Below are 20,854 nucleotides of genomic sequence, written 5' to 3'. Positions count from 1 at the left end.
ACAGCAGCAGCCCGAACGCCTATTATGGATGGAAATGGGAAATTTATCAACCTTTCTGCCGTTCGGCAGGTCGGTGCGGTGATTTATTTTTAACAATGCGCCCAAACGATGATGGATTTTTTTTATGCGTCGCTCTCGCTCATACCGCTTTATGGGGGAAATTCAATCAACGACCCAGCAAACGTGCCCGCTTGTTGATGTGTGAAATGGCATTAGAATGTGGCGCGGCTCAAATATGGGGATGGCATGGAGAAAATGCAAAGGTAAATTTTCGCCGCATTTTTTTTTTGTGGTTGAAATTTCACAAACGTAGGTAACCCGAAGCACACTCGCAATGGAAAAGCCAACGGTCCTTTTATTCAACGTCCTTGCAACCGGATTGATGAAGGGAAAGGGATATGGAGTTGGTATGAAAATTGGTTTGAAAGTCTTTACAGCATGCCTGACGGTGCCAATTTCACAGATGGGATTGCTTGCTGCTCTGCACATACGCTGTGGAAATTAGTACACGCTTCCATTGAAAGCTAAGCCCACGAACGGCAATTGAGCTCAATCGCAAGGGAATAATTGTAAATTAAAAGTACCACAATCGTTCACAAGCATCCCACAGTCGCGCAATACCTGCAAGAGTTTACTGGTACCTCATAAAATACAGGTAGTAATGTACAGCTAAAGTGTTCACACTTCCGGTTTTTATGTAGTAACAGCAAGCTAGCAAAGCAATGTGCACCTCCCGCGGTTTGGTGTTGAAGTGATCACAAACGGAGGAGTTTGTTTCATACCTTTCACTTCCACTTCCGCTTACAGCAAACTTTGTTGCTGTGGGTTTCAAAAATTCTTTCAATGCGAAGGTCGACTTCATGATGCCTAAAGCATCAGCAAAAGAAACGGCAACAGAGTAGTACCAGAGTAGCGAAATGAGAGAGAGAGAGAGAGAGAGAGAAAAAAAACAACCAAAGATCCCATACACCGATCAAATGTTGAAATAATTACTTTTCTCAAAAGCTCTTTCAAAGGACTTTTAATTAATTCCGTACGCGGGTGCGGACGGATGGCACGCATGGAGGGCGGGCGACTCTGCTTGACTAAGAAGCTCGCACACCGGTTCGCCACATCCTGAGTACGTTTCAGCAGAAAACCATTCAGTTAAGCGCTGCATTTCATAAGCACTCCGTAACGCCCGCGGTGCCCTTGGTGCCGAAGGTGAGCCTCCTCCGGTGGGGGGGCCAAAAGGAATCCTAGCCGACGTTTAACCTTCGACGCAGAAAGTATAGTAACACAGAGAAAGAGTGCACACCAGCGCCGGTGAATGTGAATACCGTCGGAGTAAGGCAGAAAGCAACGAAGGAAGTGCCGCACACAAAACGAAAACAAGCCCCGGCTGGTAGAAAGGATGCTCGGCGAAAGCGTTATGTGTCACGCGAGTTGTTGCCGTTCGCTCGGTTTCACTCCCTCTCCTCTTTTATAGTCTTCAGTGAAGTGAAGGATAATATCTTTCGTCAAACCAGCTCCACTTCCTGCCAGGATGCTGGAAATGCATACACGCGAACCCAGCGGTGCACACGACCACTCAGGGTCGGCGAGACGGGGAAGACATTCATAACCGATTGCCGCTCCGGGTCCGGTGAGTGTCATGAGAAGGGGAAGCGACGGACGGGGTGTGTACATACTCCTCTACCAGGAAAGGCTCTCGGGCTGGATGGGATGCCAACTTGGTTACGTAAAAATAAATGCATATGTAATGAAGCGCATAATCGCTACTCCCTGTGTCCGTTTGGTCCTGCTCCTGCGGAGCGCGGCAGCATGCCCAACCGCCCCGTTCCGTTTGTCGGTGGCATCGTGTTCAGGGCTGCAGAAATGAATCCTTCAGCGTCCTTTCCCCCGTGCCTCGCATCTTCAACCACAGAGCAACGATGTGCCGATGATGATGTAGCCGAGCGACGATGCTGCTGCTGCTGCTGCTGCTGCTGCGAATAAGGTGTATGATTGCCGGTCCCGTTGACAGCCGGTGCACTGAATGTGGAATGCGCCACATCCCCGTAGGGGTTGATTTTGTGCGCGAGCCTGGTGCAAATGAAGCGAAGCGTGAAATAAAATGTGTGTGTGTTTGTGTAACTTTTTTTTTCTTGCGCTGCAAGTTGGAACCACTTTGCAAAGCCCTTGAAAACAGTGGCACATTAGTTTGGCTCGGGAAGGCACTTGATGGGGCGGCTGGTGGCTTGAGGCTTTTATGTAAAGATTTCCCAACCCAACCGCGATGCCTCATAATCGGGAAGGACCTGCAGCACACGGAGAGGTTGAAGTTTGAATGAGGCCACTTTTCATCGTACCAGTTTTTTTTTGTGGTTTTGTTCCTTTCTTGCCATTTGAGCTCCAAACTCATGGATGCGCCAAGATGCTGCGGCTGTCCGTATCAGGTGCATTCCGGGCGGTGCACAATTGTGGTTGCATTTTCTGTGTCGCTGCACCGTTTCATAAATATTAATAAGCCGTTGATCAAAAGGCTCCTGTCGGCGGCATGCAAGAAAGGCAAGGGGCCGACAGAGATGCCAAACCGTGTGGGAATTGTAGCACTGCCAAAGGGACTGGTGGACAATTGCAGGTCCGAAGCGGAAAGTGAGCCTTTTCCTGCTCGTTACTTTAGCGGCAGCAATTGGTTCGATGACAGTATCCAGCGCACCTTAAAGTTTCGATGCGCTCGATGACGGCTTACGGATGGTCGCCCTTTTTTTTATTGTGGCCTTGTGCCGGCTGCGGCTGTACCTGGCGGTCACTTTGTGCGGCCAGCTGTGCTTCACTGTGCTGTGGTTTGAAAGCTATTGCAAAAGCCTTAGGGCACTGGTTCGGTGTGCTGAAGGATTACTGGCAGCACGAGATGATGCAATAGATTAGAAAAGGATAAGAGTGGGTCTGAGTGGATGAGTTCCCTTTTACCATTTCTTAATTGGATCCACAGGCTCTTTGTCGGGAGTGGAGTGGAGTTTCTTGTGACTTGTAGGGCTGGATTATAATCAAGTGCTTCGCTTCGGATTAAGGAAGGACAAGTGATCCCGATTGCATTTACCGCAGTGCTAGTGCAAAGTGAACAGCGATACTTTTTACACATAGCGTGCATGTACAATTTAATGTTCAAGCCATATTTTGTCATTAGGTTCTAGGCACGTTTGTGTGCGTTAAAAAAAAAAAACAGATCGTAAAGTTGCAGCATCACCAACCAAAGTGGGACCTATCAGAGGCCAACATCCACCATTAGTAGTGCTCCTCTGCATAGTTTGCAATAAATAATAAAATTTGTACATAAAAGTACATAATTTATCACCTTTCCACCGTAACCTAGTGGAATAGCCAAAGGTGGGAAAACTCTAACGCACGCCGCAGTTTTTTGTTTGTGTTGCTTACTGTTGTAAACGCATCTGCTTGTACATGATTGCAAACTTCCGTCTCGCACACTTGCATACGCACCGCCAGTTCATGCCAGCACGCTGACGTTATTTCGGTCCAGACGGAGCCAGAATTTATTGCACTGATCGAGCACGAAACAAACGCCCGTCGCATCCGTTGGTTGTGTGTGAGTGTCTGTGCGTGGTTTTGCCTGAACTTTGTAATAAAATGCGCAATAAATATAAACCTGACGGTTTAAGTGAATGTTTGCTCCCAACGCATCTGGTGTGTCTTTCGCTCTCTCTCTCTCTCTCTCTCTCTCTCTCTCTCTCTCTCTCTCTCTCTCTCTCTCTCTCTCTCGCCCTCCTGCTCCGTTGTTTTTATAGCGGCGTCTATTGAATTGCTTTGTCGTGCTGAAGTGTGACCACAAATCGTACACGCGTGCAGCAAACTGTATTGCACTAAATTGCATTTACATACGTGTGTTGTGACCTTGCCCCGGTGATAAACCGCTGTCACTTTGATGCTCCGTTCGCCGCATAATCGTGGATTAGTGAATTAAATTTGCTGCACCGGGTCCGTTTAAAGCCCTACGGCACGGGCATGATTAACCGGGAGATTGGGGCCTGTTAATTTGATGCTCATTTTACGATCATTTCACCAAAGAAGAGGGAGGAGAAGGTGAGCTAACGCAAAGCAAACGCTCTTGCGCCGTATTGGACCATTATTAGAGGGGGGCTGATAGGGCCGTCAGTGTGGTACAGAACCGCTGCCGTTAATTGCTGCCAGATGGTTCATGTTTATATGCGCTTTGGTGGGATTTTACAACTCAATTAAAGCTTATGGCGAAGTAAACTGGTGGTATTGTACCGTACTGATGCGCGGCAATTGATGATACCGTAACGGGGATTTGTAAATGTTCATTTAAGATCACTGCTTAATGCGTGCGAACGCTCGAGTGTTGATGATAGCAGATAAAATTAAATACTAAGCCCATGATCGGTCTGCAATCAATATCGAGCATGACAGACATGAAGGATTTTGTACTTATTTTAGTGTAGCAGGACACAGAGTGGTCTCGTTATTAATGATGCTTCTGGTGGACTTTTAATGAGTTGCTGATTATTTACATCTAGCCTTAGTCACGTACAGGCTTTGGAACAACGGTTATGTTATATATTCCTGGACTATTTCCATGATCATTTTAATAGTTAATGGGTTATTAAAAAACACAACGTGCCTCTTATTTCCCAGGAGCACAACAATAGAAACTGATCTCTATCAATACTAGACGTGAATTTGGTCCTAAACCAAAATAGGTCCCAGAAATGATCCATACCAGCACTTGAAGTATTCCTAAACTCATGCCGTACCCCTGTAACTTATACGCGTACTTTCTGGTACTGGAACTGATAGTGAATGCATTTCTGATTCTGAAACTGATTCTGAACTTCAGGAAATCGAAGGACCGATGCTGAACTCATACTGTATCTGGAACCGATATCAGTCCTGGAAATGAGACTGAACCTAAACCAGGATCTAACACTGGAGACATGTTGGTCCTGGAACTGATCCAAACTCTATAAAACCTCGAACTGGTTCAGAACACCTGGTCCGAGCTCCGAGCCATGATCCCGAATACATATCTATGCTAGACAAGTAGCTGAATTCCCATACCAGTCCTTTCGGAATTTTTAATTATTCGTGTGGCAGTTGCATTTTATTTTATTCTTTTAAAAAAGCTCCTGTCTTTTTCGAAAAATTTTATGTTACACTACTAAAGAATAAATAATGAAATTTAAATATGCATCACTTTGATTTTGGGCCCTATGAAAAAAACCAAATAATTCATATAAAACATCTACTCAACTGAGACATACAATAATTTACACCCTTAATCTACAACCTCCTCTTCGCCGAAAATTAACAATAACCACATCACTCGTGCTACAGTGACCTTTTCAAGCTATGAAAAAAAACACACACACACACAAACAAAAATCAACTCCCCCATCGTTGTCGAAGGTGACAGCGTAACTGCACCTTACAATAGAGCGGAGAGTTTTGCAGCTGCAAGATCTGAAACCGTAAACTATCGATGAGTGCTCCCGCAACCGCAGCCGGTTGTTGTGGCCTGTATGCGGCCGTGTGCTTGTTGTGTTTATTTACCAGGCCTTTCCGCCACCTGCCCAAAACGGAAGCGTCAAGTTGTAAGCCATCCACCATACCCCGCTCCTGCGGTTTGAGACAACGAGACCAAACCAAACGAAAGGATTCGACCGACCGACTAGAAGGGTGCGGGCTGAGCCGGGTGCACACATTTTACACAAGTAAGTGCGAGCTGATCGACAAACAAGCGGCAACGACAGCGACAGCGGGCGCGAAACGATTGCTCGTAGCGAATCTGTCACGATGGCGCGCCTGTCATGTTAGCTGCGGTTAGCAGCTTGTTAAAGTGGTGCAAAGGGAGCAAAGTTTATCCGAGCAGCGCGTCTGCCCGGCCCCGGCCAACGACAGTCCGCCCGACGGACGCACTTAATGAGCACACGCTTCAATCCCCAGCACCGGGTGCGTTCAGCGGTTCCGCCACCAAAATGCCGCCGTTTTGGGGGCGCAATGGCAGGCAGCACGGACGGAATAACCGGAAACGTGAATGAATAGGCAAAATGAAGCAGTTTGCAGGTTCGTGCTGGTCTCCCGCGCATGCTACCTTACCGTTTCCCCAGCGTCATGTTTCGTTCACAGCATAAACTTGCCTTTCCAATTGCTTCACGCCATGCGAACAGTACGCACTGACGCTCGCTGCTCAAGATCTCGGTTTCAAGTGCTCAAGCACTCGACGCGTCAACACTTCGGCGAGCATCTTCTCCGACAGCTTCGCGGGCTCGGTCTACCAGCTCCAGCTCGGTTCCGGTCGCTCAGAGCCGCTGCCCCTCGCGCACACGTACGGTTGATTGAACGAATATTTTTAAAGTTTGACCACATTTTCGGCGTTCACCATTCGCGCCTGCTCACATGGCACTCCGCATGGAGTGCGCCGCAGTTGTCAGCATTGTACATCATCATCCGCGCGACTGCTTCACGCGCAACACACAACAATCGACGCACGGTAAACAGCGATGACGTCAGCTTGACGCCGCGTAACGCCGCGTAGCACTGCGTCAACGTGCTCGAGCGGTCGCGGTCCTGCTTCCGGCGGCAAATGCCGATCATCAACGGGTATCGACATTTCACTCTCGGTTGGGTTTAAAAATAAATGCGCCCCTCGAAACGGGCCGAGTTGTTGCACCTGTTGTTGTTGCCTTCATTTTTTGGTGTTTGTATTGCAGAACGCCAGAATGCCATTTTCGATTATGCCAGTGTGCACATTTTGGTACACCGTGCCGGGCCGGGCAGCATGCTGCAATTCGTCCAATCGAATCCGTTTTGATCCGGAAGGGAAAGTCACAGTGTCAGGTATAGGCAAAGCGATTTACCCAAAAACGCGTTAGTGTGACCGTTTGCTGGCTGGTTTGGTGAATAATTTCTCGAGATAAAATCTTGGCATCGTTCCACCGGCCAGTTGCCGCGTGTAATTTAACACCATCAGCGCCCGGGCCCATTGGGGTTGGACCGCTTCGCACAGCAAAACCGCAAGATCGTGCGCCGAAACCGAAAGCACGGTAAAATACAACACCTGTACGGTGTGGATGCAACCGTATCGGATTGGCAGCGTACCAAGCCGGGAATGTGATCGCTCCCCCAGTTTGCTCTACATGCCCCCCTTCTTCTCCTCCTCACCTATGAGAGGTAGGATCGCGGCGCACAGTACAGAAGGTACTTATTGCAGTGTTGCTTTTTTTGTTCAAATTTAATTTAGTTTCTACACTCACACACACACCTTCCCGCGCGTGCAACGAATGTGAAGTGATAATTGAACGATATGCGGGTTGGCAGCAGTGGACCACCGTGCCCCATGTGGCTTGCCGTAATAAGCGCCAAGTGTGCGGATCGTGTGTTGATGCTAACAGCGAAATGTGATCTTTGCTGTGCAACGGGCAGCCCGCAATTTGTACGCCGTTTTGAAGGTCCGCTGCTGTCTGGGATGTGATTTTTATGATCTTTAATTGTTGGCAGATCAACGAAGCTAGCAAGACACAAGCCACTAACAAGGTGGTATTTTACGGCGGAACACACTCTCTCTCTCGGTGAGGCATTAAATGCGAAAGTGTCAATTGCAACTGCTAACAAGTAAACTACACGCTAATCATCGAACACATAGAACAATATTTTAGCATTAAAGTCGCAGTTTAAGTATAGAATTTGGTAATTTGATAATGCGTTCCAATCAAAAGTAAACGAAAGATAGCGCAAAAGACACGAAACCCCCATTAGAATTTAAGTTGTTTTATTTCTAATTCACATTAGCGCTCTCAATCCGGTACGTAGTGTTCGTTAACCGAGATTGTTTCAAGTTCAGATCCAAGTTAAGCAACACTATAAGTTTAGTGGATCTATTTCCGTTTTTAGGGACACCCTCTCTAATTTGAATTTTGAAATATTTTTGCTCGCAGGAACCTCAAGGTGTGGTGCGCTTGGCTTATTGGAAAAGAGTTAAATTTCAACTGAATTGATGTACAATATTTGCTATTTACAAGTGAAATTTTCCGTAGCACATCAAACAGGTGATAAGTTATTAGTTCCAAAAATGTATGACTAACATAATTAGTAGAGTTATATTAAATGCTATTTCCAGATGTATATGATGATGTTTGTATATGACGAGCTTGATCTTTCTAGTGCTTCAATAACGTAGTGACACGGCATGGATAACGTATAGGTTTCATTGTATAAAACCTGCTGTTTGGAATAAATGCATTGCCTTCAATTAACTTTTCAATTAAATTGGATCTCACAAATCTGATAGTTTGTGTTGTCCTGTTCTCCCACCGCACAAATGTTCGACTCAACTCAATTCCTTTCCTTAGACTGGATTGAGTTTTCTATAGCAACGCATTTTGTTCACATTTATTCAAGCATTATTTTCTGCGAAATGGGCTCAATCTAAAGCGACAGAATATTGAAACAGTGCACGTTGGATTTGAACCTACCATTCCAATGAAGTTCGAGTGGAATACAATGCATATTTTAATACAAAATAGGAAATTATTCTTATTTTAGGATATTACCTTTACCTGTCATACAATGAATTTGTTCATTTCACAATATAAAAAGTTTGCAAAGAATGCAACGCTGATTCGCAACACATCTCCACAGAAGTTTGATCGTAGGGACATACAGTACACCAGTTGCGTTATTGTGTAGTGTTCGCATAGCTTTAGTGATAACAGTTCTTTCAATTACTCCCGAAACCAATTGGTTTTGCTGCACTAAGAAAACTGTCGACATTTTGCCAGCAACAGCCACCGAACCACACACACTTACACATATTCTGATAGGAAGCTTCCTTGAATTAAATTGCGCAACCTTTTAACTTCTCAAGCCACTCTTACTCTCCTACCCAGCAAAGTACAAATATCTTTGAAGGAAGCGAGCAACATGGCCGGGGTAAGAGCCAGTGCCCCATCAGCGTAAACGTAAACTTAACGAACAACAGCACCATCGGAACTAACAATTACATAAACTTTGGCCGTATCCCATTGCCCCATTCCGAAACCATTCCAATTTAATGGCTCGTTGCACGGTCGTCGCTTGCCGATTGGTTCGTGCGCTGGCTAATGTCGTTCCCCTTGGCCGCCGCGTGACTACGGATGGACGGGGGGTGCATGGGTGATTTTGTTTTTTTTTTTTAATACCAAAACGCCCACTCGCGTTGAAAGGCGACCCAAAGCGTGCACTGGGCTGGGCTGGTGAGCGGTGGTCAGGCCAGGACACACAACATCTCAACATTTATGAGTCCATAAAATTTATCAATGCTGACTGGAAAAGTTCAAACATTGACCGACCGACAGCGTGCCAGTTCCGTGACCCATCGGGCACACACTCTCTCTCTCTATCTCTCTCTCACACTTGCTCCCTTTTTTCCTACCGAACTTCCTGAGCTGTTTCGAGTGGAGCTCACGTTTCGGGTTTGACCTATCGTGATGACGGGGGATTGATGGAGGTGAGGAAGTAAGAGAAGAAGAAGCAAAAAACATCTGACCCCGGAGGTGAACTGCTTAAAAATAGCGCCAGACTTGTTTTCCTAGCCGAGATTGTTCGCAACACACAACACACGCACACAAACTCACGCGCGTACACAAACAGTCAGAATGGGGGGGTGAGTTTTCTGTTTATGTTGTGCTCGTCCATGGTTCTTCCGTGCAACCGATGCGAAGTCGATCTTTTTAGAGTTTAGATGTACAATAAAAATGGTTTCCATGAAAAAAAAAAAAAAAAAAAACAGAATAATCTACAGAAGCAAAAACCAACCCGCGAAATATCCCGAACCCGTATACCGAAGACTGAAGGGAAAGGAAACGCTCAGAAGGAGTTACTACGGTGCGTTGTGCACCGTATGATCTGATGTAAACAATAAACCGCTCCATCGCCTCCACCGTGTCGCTCCGTGCGGTTGGTGCAGTTTTTGATGTTGTAAACCCGCGCGAGCAATGGGAAGGGAAGGGAGTAGAGCGGAACGGTACACAAATCTGGCAACCATATCGGACCGGCCCCGACCGGCTCCACCGGGGAAGGGAAGAGCTTGCCACGGTGTGTAGTACATTATTTTTGCCTTTTGTTTTGACAGCTTGAAAATTTATAATGCTTTCGCTCCGGGGGATGGATGATGATCGCGGCGCTCGGCCCAATGCCCGGAGTGCAACAGGTGAGAAAATGGATCTGCCCCGGGCAGTCCGTGCGGTCGAGGGATGCAAAGGCGTGTGAACCTTTTGCGCTTCATGTCGTTCATTTTTATTTCAATCGTGACGCTGACCAGGTCAAGAAAAAATTGGATGAGCATAGCGGAACAACAAGCATAAAAAAAACGTTGCACGAAAATCGTTAAACTGCCATGGAGCAACTGTGTGTGTGTGAGTGTGGAAGGGGAAAAAGTATATCTATCCCGGTTCGCGCTGTTGGAAAAGATGGAAAATGGGTGCGCTGATTGACAGGCCGGCGCGATCGGTTGTGCTGAAATGTGAGACAGTTTAATGTGCCGCTTAAATTTGTTACACAAACAGTAATCACTAATCTATCAACCGTGCCCGATGGGACGGGAATGGGAGTTGATGGGTGATTTTTCGTCTGGTCGTTTCGGGAGTTTTGCACTGTTGGGCAAATTGATTCGGCGCTCGCTGGAGCAGTTACGCTTACTTTACTTACCAACGTGTATTTTAAGGAACAGCATGCGCTTCAGTGCCCAAGGATCAAAATGTAAGAGGCTTACGGTGTGAAAGAAGCAGGCAAGAAGCGGTACAAATGTATGGTTCTCGTTGTGCAGTTGCCACGCTTTAGACTTAATGTCACAACCAACCTCACACCCATTTCCCACGTTAAAGGTTGTGAGGTGGGATTGTAGAGCGGGGATCACATCACTCTTCAGCTCCCTCAAATACTCTCTTCGGTTTGTAAAAGCAAAAGGTGTCCAAATAGGGATACCCTTGATTGAAGTTGATGGCTGGCTGCCACTGGCAGGATCGTATCGTAGACCACAAAACTAATTTCCCTTCGTTCAATACGCTGCATTTGTCATCTTTCAGCGGTTTCGGTTTGATCGATAAAGTTCAAACGAATGTATAACGTAGAAGGTAGCCCATGTGTCTCTTGTGCGTTATGGCAAACTGTGTTAAACGACCCTTTTGGTCGACCTATGTTAAATAAGCAAGCAAGCTCTAGTAATTATAATGTTGCACTGTCAAACACATCAAAGAGTGGTGCACCCGCAATGCCACTGATTAAGTCAAACGCAAGTGAAATGTATCGAAGTACAATGTCGAGGTAGGATACATAACTCTGACAAATAAATTATGTAGTGTGTATTTTTCAAAGATGATTGGCATTGCAATTGAACATGTCAAATAAAATAAACTGTCTTAACAATTATATTATCAACACTGAATGTATATTATTCAAACAGCAATTAGTACAGTTGCTGTCAGCCTCAACTTTTTACAAGGATTAAGAGGCATTCAAATAATTGAACAACATGTTTCTCTATAGTTCATTCCCCATCAAGCGGTTTCATGTGAATGACACAGAGCAAACTAATTAAACAAATCACACATCACATTCATTTTAATCCATATTCATTCTACGCTGTTTATTAAATACTCCCTTGAACATTTAGAAAAACTGAAATAAAAAAAAGATTGCTGCAGCTACAGCACAAATACAAATAAAAGATTTAACTACCAAAACCATCTGCCACGAAAACGGCCACCAGGCGTCTCCATCAATCACGCCAACGCGCTTACGCTATTTCCTTCTCCCCTCCCTGTGTCGTTTGCGAGTTGCGGAACAAATTCACCCGGCGGTCAAAATGTCAACTAGCGCGTGTCATAATCGTTATTACTGTCACCATGTCTTTCTCTCTCTCTGTCTTTGCTTTGCCGTCGGTTGAATCCACTGGCAAAGTGCAAAGTATCGCCTCTTATATCAACCCTCTAATGAATATCATCATTTGCCAGTTAATTACCGTCTAGTTAAGCCATTCCGACACCGTTCCAGCGGGGTCCACCCTGGGTGCTGTTGTTATGACACATGTGAGTGATGCCTCCGGGCTAGGGAAACGGCACCCGGGCACACTCAGAAAATCATCGATGGAAATCAGCACACCATAAATCACCCTGACCGTGAAAATCGAAAGCCAACCACGGCACGGCAGACCCTGTGGCCTGTTTTTACGCCAGTTACGCAGACCACATAACAAAAAAAAAATAGAAAAAGAAGAAGAAAAGGAATATGAAAACAAAAAAAAGGACAACAACAGTTGTCGACTAGATAAATTGCTCCCATTTCATCGGACCTGTGCCATCGATCATCGCAAGCCCGCCCGCAAGCAAGAAAACCCCGGCCGTGCAGTGTGAGACAAGACCGCTTGCGAACTGTGCCCTCTCCTCCATCACTTGTACCGCTGCCCCGGTCCCATAGTATGCCATCGGGGCCACAACCTGACAAAGATGGTTAGTCAATGATGACATCGGGCTGCCCTGACGGCCCGGGAATGCAAACGAGACGTGCCCGCGAGCGGTACGAAACACACGGCGCACGGGGGCAACGGAGTTCGCGGCACGATTACCCACGAAATCTCAATTTCGCTTTGGCATCGAGCCGTGCCGTGGTTTGACAGCGTATAAAATTCCCCGCCGACCGGGCAACATCCTCCACGCTCCTCGTTGAGCAAACAGCAGCAGCATCAGCAGCAGCCGAAGTAGTACGGGCGCTGGGTTGAGTTTTCCGTCGCAATCCATTCGCTGCTGGGAAGGGAGGGTTGTCTGCGTTGGCAAGCACGGGGAGGAGTACACAACACAACCATCCTTTCGTGGCGGTCCCTCGTTTAGACAGTGTGTGTATGTGTGTTTGTGGGTGTGTTTCATGGATTGGTTGGGAGCAGGGTGGCGAGCTGGCTGCATTTAATTATTTCTCTTAACAACGGCCCGGTGCTGGGGTCGGCCGGGGGCGGCCGCCGTACCGCTGCCAGCCGGATGTCTTGCGGCTGTGTGCCGCTTTTATTATGCTGTCATGTATTTGGCGGCCGACAAACACTCACTCGCATACACAAACACACCAATGCCAATGGGCACGCGAACCGAAGGATTGGCACTGTGATGAGCGATCGGTTTGTTTAAATTGCGAGAATCAATTCGAAAATAAATACCATTTCCGTTTTCGTTTTCGATTTCGTTCAACGGCGGTTGGGAGGAAAAAAAAGAATAACCAGTTTGCTCATGGAAATTAGGTCGAGCGGGAGTGCAAAACCGTGCAGTTGAGCGTGTGTACACAAGGGAGCAGTAAAATAGATTAATGCAAAAATGGCACATTGATGAACAGGCTGGACTAGCTGGACAGTTTTTCCGTAGCGAAAACCATTCAGTATTCAACAAGAAAATGAATACAATGAATCGAGCTGCAAATGAGATGATTGTGGACTATTCTTCAAGCGTTTTGTGGAAAATAAAACATTGATTCATGTTGCAATTACAACAAGTGGTAGATTACTACCCTTTCGGTCAGGTCTCTAACCTAGCGAGATTATATTGAGCTTAAACAACCAAATATTAACAATTAATATGCAATTGATATTGTGGCCGAACGGAGATTGGAATACATTTACAGATATTGTTTTTTTATGTACAAAAAAGATTGAAGATACTTTTGCTGACCGGTCGCTGTGCCCGATAACAACCCCCCCCCCCCCCCCCTTCAAACCATTCGAGCGGTTTCTTGTGACGGTGCCTTATCTAAATGCGTTCCTAAAACTCGGCCGCACTTGTGTTCCACGAAACGAGACACCTGGCGACATTAACGAAACTCCCTTCAGAGAAGCGTGTAAACGGTACTGTGCACATTCATAATGCTTCGGTAGCTTTCCGGGCGTACCGGGCGTCCCCCGGACCAAAGACGGTACCGGGATCTAACCCGGTGCTCGGAACCAGCCTTCACGTAGCGCAACTGTTGCTCCGCTGGTGGGAGGCTTCCGGGAAGAGTTTGTTTCGCCCCGGCCCCCCACACCCAACGAGTGTGAACGGGTGAGCGCGTTTTCGAGGTGATCCGATTTGTCACACAGGACACGCCGGTCCCAGATGGCAGTCGGACGATCCCGAATCCCGGCCGCATTACACGGTTCGTACAGTTTCCGCTTCATTTGACGGCCAAGCCCGATGAGGAGGAATGAAATACACACACACACACACACACACATAAGATGCCCGGACAAATCCGGCCGATAACACCATCGTCGACCACTGTGGATCCATTTTTGTTTTGGTTTGCTTCGAGTTTTGTTCGGGGTCGAGTTTTCACACAGCTTCCACTTGTTCCCGCACAATCTGGGACGTTGCTTTTTTTGTCTGTTCTATGTAGCTCTCCCTTTCTCTCTTTCGCTTTCTCGCTCGTCAGTTCAGCAATAAGCAATACCGCATCCGTTCTGGGCAGCTAGCCCGCACGGTCCCGCCCGGCGTGAGAGTCGGCAGCAGCTGCTCCGTGCCCGGGCCCGATGTCGATATTTTCCATTCCATCAAACACGGAACCATCAACAAACCCCCTTTGCCCAGGCAGCCGGACCGGAAGGCTGTTTGTGCTGGTCGGGAGGCTGGTCGGTACCGATCGTCTCACTCGCCTGGGTGAACTACAGTACACAGTCGTTCCCTGTTCCCAGCAGCTCCGCTACACGCTGGCACTAGCCTGACCGTGGACGGGCTTTGCCAGCCCCATGGAAATTGTGTCACTTTAAGTGTTTTTGCTGTCCTTTCTCCGTTTCCTTTTGAACACGCCAGGACACATCACAAACACACGTACACTCTTTGTTGCCTCGCCTGTCCATCGTTATAGCTTCCTTCGCTCTCCGTTTGGTCGAAGCGTTGGGTACTGTTGCAAACTACTACAACTACGAATGGCCCTACGACTAGGGAGAGTGTGAGCGTAGTGTTTCTTTTTTTTTTCACCGAAGCATTCTTCCCAGACGACGACGGGCTAACGCGGGCATCTGCTGCAAAGCAACGGAGCAAATGAAGGATACGGTCCGTTTTTCCCGTACCCGTAACCACTTAAGAGGCACGGCAACGGTGGAATGGAAAGGCACACCAGCGCACAATGAACGCTTGCCGCGAGCGAAATGTCCACAAAAGGTGTTGTGTTTGGTAATAAATTATTTATAAATTAAAAACAATGCTCTTCTCCATTCAATCCTTTGTTCAAGGTTACAATCTCGATCGAGTATAGCACACTGTTTCTTTAATGTTTTCATATCGTCATACAATAGTAGATTTTTTGTTTTAATTTAAAACATGTAAAATCGCACTGAATCCAACAATTGCCCAACACATTCGCCCCAAATAGCTCACTGTGCGCGGAGCGGGAGCACACGCTAGCACATCTTTGCGCCCGTTTCGGAAATGGACAATGTTTATTCGGTTGCTGGTGATTCTTGAACCGAGTTGGGGAGGGAGGTTTGATGCCACCCCCTACGGGTGGGAATTAGAGCCACCCGCGCGGCTAGCTAGTGGAGCCACTATCGAGCGTGGTGGGCAAGCGGTAGCTGTTGGCCAGTAGCTTGTAGCTATGGTAGTAGGGCCGTGGCTTTACCCGATTGACCCTTTTCACTTTTCACTTGCTTGGCGTTGCTATCGAAACGAACAACGCACCAAGACGCACACGGAAGGAGGAAACGAGCAACATCGAGGGGGAGGGTTTTGTCTATTGGTGTTTGTGTGCGAAGTAGCCTTTTCTTCCCAGCCAATCCTAGAATATCCGGAATGGGAGGGTGGGGGGAGGCAATAGACGCCCCGTACATCGTTCGTTAAGCTAAGTGAACATAATAAACGGTACGTAACATAAACATACACAACCCTTCACACCTCTCTCTCGCTCTCATGGGGGAGAAATTGTGGGTTGCGTTCGCGTCTGTTCACCGTGGGGGAGAGTCACGCTCCCTCCCACTCCTCTAGCAAAGGCGGGACGCCATGAAACAATAAGCTTGATTCGGGTGGGTTAAGCAACCCGATAGTTGCGTGGGTGGCTGTGGCTGGATGGGAATCCGCGAAAGCGGAAAAGAAATGAATCAAACCGCCAGACCGTCGAAGACCGTCTTCCCCTGCTGCTGCTTGCAGTGGTGGTGGGTTCGTTGTGTGTTTTTTTCTTATGTTTTGTTTGTATCCCGGAAGCTGTATGGCATACCTGAACGCTGCCCTGTGCCGTCGTCCTTCGCAAAATGCTCCGGGATAAATGGGTTCTGTATTGCGTTTGCTGGCGCTGACACTAATGGGGACAACTTTTCCCTCCACGTGGCACGGTGTGGCAGCCACGTGCGAGTACAGGAGGCTGTGCTTTTCCCCCTTTACTGCTTTTTCACACGAGCAGTACGTGTATACACATTGAACGGGCCAGCTCACTCATACATACACTCACTCACACACACACATACACTCGCGCGATGGAAATGGAATTGTAATGAAATCAAAATGGAAAAACGCTTTTGTGCACACGTTTCAATTTTCTGTTTTGCTGCTCACCTCAAAACTAGCGCACTCACCAATGATCGTACAAACACCATCAAGCACTATCACACATACGCACGCGGTCAAGGGAACGAAACAGGGTGGAATCGCCCCTTGTTCCTCCCAGCACGGTCGTAAATCTTAACCTTGCCCACCCTCTCCCGGAAGCTCCCACACTTCCACGGAACCAACTGTTGGTAGCGGAGGCAGAGGCACCGAACTAAAACCCGAACCCGTGTGCGACTGTGCTGATAGGGTAATTCAATTAAACATCACTCCCTGCTCAAAATCCACCAACTGCGGGCACGGGTGCTCACGGGTGCGAAGGGATGTAAATCCGAGCGCAGATGGAGCGGGCGAAATCTGCCCGTGAAACGGCTCCTGCTGGAGCCTGTTTATTCAACGCAACCTCACACTAAACGCACTCAAACACACACACACAAACACAAACTCGCTCAAACTGGACGTCCCACTGGGTAGACGATGGCGCTGGTAAGCAGGTACTAAAGCAGGGCCGCAGCAGCAGCAGCAACAGCAGCCAGCCAGCCAGCCAGTCAGGACACTCGCAGGACGCGCACGACACTCGACGAAAGCCCCGTAGTCTGGTCCGTATCGCACGAGCTGCTCACCGTAACTGAACGCGAGTTCGTTCGAACCCGTGCAAGATCGGGCCCGCCACAGCCACCGCGCGGTTGCTGCGTGTGCTTTTTCGACAGGGCAAAGGACGACACGATGAGCTTTCGTGCGGCTGCTCTCCCGGGCGACAAGATACTCTCAGCCGTGCTCGCCTGCTCTCGCTCGCTCTCGCTTTCGCAGGACATCCGCTTATCTCGATGCATCCCACCCCTTATCTGGTAAACAGCTACTACTATTGCTCGGGAACCCAACACGGCCGAACTGTGCGACATTAGCCCTTCCGGAATGCTCTCTGTTTTGATGGGATGGGTAGAAGCAATGTGCGGTCGCTGGCGTCTCGACTCTCGCACGCGGGTTTGGCCGACGTGGCAAGGTGACGTTTTCTCCGAAACCGGGACACGGAGCCGTCCTAGGGTGCCGTTGCATCCGCTCATGTTTATCCTGTGTGATAAGATGTGTGTTGCTTTGATCAGGAAGGAGCGATAAGGAAGCTGCGGAGCGAGCAACCGGAACAGTGTGGTGCACAACTGTGCCCGTTATTGGATCTGCTTACAGGATTTACCACGATTTATTGGTTGGCTCCCATAAATTTTTGGTGGGTTCCCATATTTTTTGGTGCGTTCCCACGATTTTTTGGCTGTTTTCCAGATTTTTTTGGTCCAATTGTATTGATATCCAATTGGAAAATACTAATAATTTATGGGCACGAACCAAAAATCTATGAGATACAATCAAAAAATCATGGGAACTGACCAATAAATCGTGGGAAACCCTGTATTGCGTATATTGAGCGAGTGGCGATACATTACATGTGTGTGTGTTTTTCTATTTTTAATGTAAATTAAACTTAACAAGCAAAATGAGAAGATGAGAAGAAAAAAGAAATTACTTACGAGTGTTTCTTTGATTGTGTATCAACAACACCAACACATTTATAAAGAATTTTCATTTTCATTAGTGTCTGTTAATGTTGCTTACTATTTTTCCTTATTTATTCTTTATTATTTATTATTTGTATATTTCTTTATTATTTAATCTTTATTTTATCATTAAACCCTATTATTCTTTATTATTTATTATTTGTATATTTCTTTATTATTTAATCTTTATTTTATCATTAAACCCTGCTAATTTTTTTTTAATTTCTAGTTGATGAAAGTAGGGCTGCATTGATGTAGTTATTTGGAATTTACTCTTTTTATAGCACGCAACACGGAAGAAATTTAATAACTATAGAACGGAGATAGAACATTGAAATGGGTTTTAAGAAACGGCATTTAGACATTTTGAACATACTTTGAATCCTTTGGTTAAGTTAGAAAATATTAGAATAAAAATGAGAAAAATATAAATTATTATTCAATGCACTTTTTTCAACATTCAGCTATAACAAGATTGCACTGTTGAACGATACCACAGCAAATTATTATGGCACACATCCTTAGCTTTCGTGGGAGAAAGCTTTATCCTGTGCTTTTGTTTCTAACTGCTGTTCTAAAGCTTCGAACGAAAAGCTCTACGAATGTGTGAAATTTGCAACATAATCCTTGCGGTGAAAAGTAAAACCAGTAGCATTTACGGTCCGTTAAAGAAACAGAAGGTGTCGTGCGCATAAATTGCTGAATCAAAGGGAAAGTATGAATCTTTTGTATTAAGTAAAAACATACTACTTTCACATATACTTTAGTTTTTTCCCACTTTTATATTTTGTCAATTTCGCTAGGGGGTAGGCGTAAATTGTTAACGTTTTTGCTCGCGGTACATTCTTTCTCTCCATCCAGAGTCAAGTTTAAAAAGGCATATGGATCGTCTATTCGTAGAAATTCCTATAAATAGTGCTGCAAATTATATAAAACAAGGTGCCACTAGCATTATTCTATGGAAAGGTTTAATCATTGTTAAAATAAAATAGTCAAAAAAAGCATCAAATCTTTCCATCTAACAAATAAAGCACGCCAAACAATTGTTTGGTAACTTTTTTTGCTTTGATGCCTCCGAAGCGCAACTTCTAGCGCCTCCCCGTTCCTAACTAGCCGGCCGCACGCCGCAAGGGGCCGCACAGATGGGATCAAACCAAACAAGCGTGTGACTTTCGCTCCCGACAAACATGTGCTGCTTGAGTGATGGAGGGCCAAATTCTAGCCTTAAAAAACACTGCCAGCAAAAGCAACTGAAACAACTTCCATTTGCCCACTAAAAGTCTTCCACAGCAAACGGCAAGCGCTGGGGTCGCTTTATAAGGAGCGCTCCGTTTTTTTTTTGTTCCCTTCGAAGGGGTGCTCCCGCTTCGGGGTGCAAAAACTTTGCTTGTTCCAATGGTCCAATTTAGCCGAACGATGAATGGTCAGCTCGGGCCAGCTACCATTAGTCGCCTTTCCGCCTGTCCTTACGTCCGTCTAACCTTGTCCTGGGATGATGGTGCAATGGCGCGGCGAAACCTGTCACAGAGCCCTGGAGTTCAACAGCACCGGTAGGAGGGTGGGGGGGGGGAGGGAGCTGTAGGCCGTTTTTCCTTTGTTGCCTTGGTCGAGGGAGACCCGTCTGGTGGGAGGAAGGGTCGAAGGTGGGTGCGAAAATCGAATGGAATGCTTGTTTGTTTACTTGTTTACTTGATCAAAGGAGAACGGCATCCACGGTCGGCGCCGAAGGAAGGACAAGCACACCCCAAAAAAACAAAAAGTGCGGCAAAAGAAATTGTGCAAAACAAACGGCTGTTACGTTCCGTTACGTTTCATTTCCGTTTTGGTTTAAAGTTTGGCTTGGCTGTTTTGAAAATAATTGTACCGGCATGTGTTGTTTTTCCTTCCCTCCCTGGGATGCATGTTCTGGCGCAACTTTGCCGCTGTAAGACAGCAGCAGACAGCAACAGTGCCAATGCACAGCGATACGATGAGATTGTATTGGTTGGGATTGTACACGTTTGGACGCGTAAACGTGCTTCACCTGTGAGGGAAAACATCCACCCAACAATTTCGTTCCACTGCATCGTAGTTATTCTCTGTTGATGTGGTTTAATGTAAAAAATACCAATTATAATTAATAATTAAATAGAGTTAAAATGTAACAAATTTTCAGACAATGCTGCTTCAATCATGCAAACATTCATCCATAGAAGAAGATATCAGAAATTAAGATTATTCTTATTTTGGTTTTTTTTTTGTATCTAGCTTAAGTGTTTCGAGCATAATTACATTAAATACTCAGACATAGCGAACCCTCAGTAAACTCTGCAGAAAACTCAATAATTTAAAAAGGATTCCTTAAAAAGGTTTTCTCCTTCACCGTTCCTGGTTTATGCACCAGAAGAACAAAACTATATTTACCGCACACCACGACAAAGTTGTCAATCAGTCCTCACAACAGCAATGTATTGAGCATGGGGAGCATGATCATGATTTAAAATGCAGCTCCCTGCTTATCGTACTTTTATTCGATACGGGAATAGCGAGTATTGTCGGGCGGTGAAACTAAAAATAAAATTTCGTTTTATGGCACTCAAGTCAGCTCAGTGAATTGAAACTGGGCGGTGTGATGCTTTTACGAGGCAATCCACCGAGAAATCAAGGCAAGTCGGTACAGCGATAGCTTTTGTCTCACACTTTCTCAAAGAACTGTGGGGTGACTTAATGCAGCTGGGTGTTTGCGAGCAGTTCATCAGTATCTTTTAAAGAAATCGATTTAAGTGATGCGCCACAGTTGAATAA

General features: G+C 46.4%; 1 protein-coding gene across 3 annotated transcripts in view; it reads right to left on the bottom strand.

Annotated features, from left to right (window-relative positions):
- Positions 1-17,641, bottom strand: part of LOC120949895 (uncharacterized) — a 61,323-nt gene extending 43,682 nt beyond the window's left edge. The window contains exon 1 of one of the 3 annotated variants that reach the window (XM_040367480.2): positions 16,195-17,641. The gene's annotated coding sequence lies outside the window, so the exon portion shown is untranslated. The remainder of the gene's footprint in view (positions 1-16,194) is intronic. The other 2 variants (XM_040367481.2, XM_040367482.2) reach the window with 2 other exon arrangements.
- Positions 17,642-20,854: the final 3,213 nt, after the last annotated feature.

This window comes from Anopheles coluzzii, chromosome 2, assembly GCF_943734685.1.
Source record: "Anopheles coluzzii chromosome 2, AcolN3, whole genome shotgun sequence".
In the NCBI taxonomy this organism is placed as follows: domain Eukaryota; kingdom Metazoa; phylum Arthropoda; class Insecta; order Diptera; family Culicidae; genus Anopheles; species Anopheles coluzzii.
This window is presented reverse-complemented; position numbering and strand designations above follow the sequence as displayed.